Consider the following 2,527-nt stretch of genomic DNA (forward strand, 5'->3'; position numbering starts at 1 on the left):
AACAAACTAAATGCAATCTATCTATATGCAACCTATTTACATGAATGCAATGGCTCAGTCAAAATAAATCAATCTCCAAGAATACACATGCAAGCACAAGGGCTAAGGCATTAGGAATCAAAGCAAACCATAATTGGATTGAATCATTGAAAGATTTTACAAACTTGCAAGAAAAGATGATCATAGGTGGAAACATGTAATTGAGCGATTGAACCCTCGCTGGATGTGTATCCGCTCTAGGCACTCAGGTGTATGGGGTTGATTCACTCAATTCTGCCCCAATCATGCTTTCCAAGATTTGTTTTTCATCCAACAATCAACAATTATTTCATGCATGCATACAGATATCATGAGGACTTCCCATAGGTTATAATGGGGTTACGGTCAAGGTAGGATGCATATGGTCAAGTGAGCTAGAAATTTGAATCTTTGATTAACTTAACTTCCCAACTAACCTATGACAACCTATACAATTCTAAACAAACTTAACTATCCATTCTTCACTTTTTCACACACTCATGCATTCTCTTTCGATCACCACACATATGCATTGATTTTTATTGAACCTTGACTTTGGGGCATTTTTGTCCCCTTTTTATTGCAATTCTTTTTCTTTTTTTTTCTATTTCTATTATTATTTTTCTTTTTTTATTATTTTCTTTTTTTTCAAACTAAAATATATACAAGAGCATCAATGCATATGGTTTACACATGATTAATATATGAGTGTGTGCCCAATTCTCAAGATTTTCACACAACCACAAAGCATGCTTTTATCTCTACCCAATGTACCCAACTTTCCCAAAATCTAATGATGAACACTCTCACTAGCCAAAGCTAATCAAAGATCCAAACAAGGGACATTTATTGTTTTTCACTTAGACTTGTAATGTGCTACAATTAAAAATAAATGGGTTAAGCATAGGCTCAAAATTGGCTAACAATGGAAGATAAAAGATAGGCTATTTGGGTAAGTGAGCTATTTGAATAATGGCCTCAATCATGTAATTGCATGTATACACAAAATAATGGACATAAAGAATCAAACAAATCAAGGATTACAATCATAGGAAGAGAATAATGCACACAAGAATGAAAATAAGTGGTCATATGATGTAACCACACAATTAGGCTCAAAACTCACATGCTTGTGTTCTCTGCTCAAAACATGATCCACAAAGTGTATAATCCAAGCAAGTCCTAAAAAAAATTTCAACCAATTGGGGTGGTGCCCTAGAAATGGATTTCTTGGAATTTTCATCATATTGACTAAGCTTATTCTAATGCAATATTATGATTTAGAAAATTTTAAAAATTTTCCCTAGTTTACCCCCTTTTCAATCAAAACACATCTCTTATACAAAAAGGGTCAACTAGGTTTTAACAATCCCAAAATACTTTTCTAATCACAGTCAAAAGTCAAAATCCAATATATATATATATAATAAAGGTGCGCAACAACCAAAATAAGGGTATCCACAATAGCAAATATGTATAGTAATCCTAAAATAATCTCAAAGATAAAGTGAAAAGATAAAGTATGAAATGAAATAAAGTAGCAGAACTAGAGGATAAATATCTGAAAGTTCACCACACAAATGCAATACACCGGCCACGAACGGTGACCTCTCCACACTTTAGGATGAAGCATCATCCTCGATGCTACTGCTGAAGCTCGGGATGGGGGTCAACAGTCACGCTGAGCTGTGGCTCGGGCTCAGGCTGTGGCTGTGGCTCAGGCTCAGGCTGTGGTACTGGCTGTGAGTCCTCAGGAAGCTGCTAAACCTCTGTGGTGGCCTGTGTCTTTGGTGGTGCCTCCTGCTGAGTTGGCTCCTCAACATGCTCCTCCTCCTGATCTTGCTCATCGGAGGTGAGAGAGTCTGGGAGAGGAGGTAGCTCAATATCCTGTGATACGAACACCTGGTCTATGCGATCGAGACGTCGCATGAAACGACGTTCACTGCGCTCCATGAAGCGAAATAGGTGTTGTACCAACCAGTATATCGGCTCAGGTGCTGGCGGTGGTGGCGAGGATGCTGTTGCTGAAGTAGAGGAGGGTCCTGCTGCTGCTGCTGATGATGAGGGCTGAGCTGCCTCCACCACTACTCTGGCTCGAGAACGGCGTCTGGGTGGAGGCTTCTCGTGCACCCACTGACGTTAGTGTTTTTTACCAGTAAAGAGATTCATGGAAACAGTTGCGTTGTAGATATAGTCTTTAAACAGACAAAAATCCCTTCGTACAAACGTTTTGGATGTCACAAGTAACAAACCCCTTTAGAAATTGTTAACCGAGTATTCAAACCTCAGGTCGTCTTCTCAAGGAACTGCGAGGAAGTATGTTCTTATTATTGGCTATAAAGGTTGTAATCGGGGTTTAGAAGATGAGAAGTAAGTAATTTAAATGACAAGTAAAGTAAATGGCAATTAAAATAAATAAATATTGTAAAGCAGACTTTTGGCAAGGTAAGAGAAGTTGGAGGTCCAACGTAGTTATCTCTCTCAACTATAATGAAAGTTGAATCTAAAC

The 2,527-nt window shown here is 38.2% G+C and overlaps 1 pseudogene; it reads right to left on the reverse strand.

Annotated features, from left to right (window-relative positions):
- Positions 1–1,637: 1,637 nt before the first annotated feature.
- Positions 1,638–2,155, reverse strand: LOC148565103 (uncharacterized; annotated as a pseudogene).
- Positions 2,156–2,527: the final 372 nt, after the last annotated feature.

This window comes from Arachis ipaensis, chromosome B5 (assembly GCF_059453495.1).
Source record: "Arachis ipaensis isolate K30076 ecotype BB chromosome B5, ASM5945349v1, whole genome shotgun sequence".
Taxonomy (NCBI): domain Eukaryota; kingdom Viridiplantae; phylum Streptophyta; class Magnoliopsida; order Fabales; family Fabaceae; genus Arachis; species Arachis ipaensis.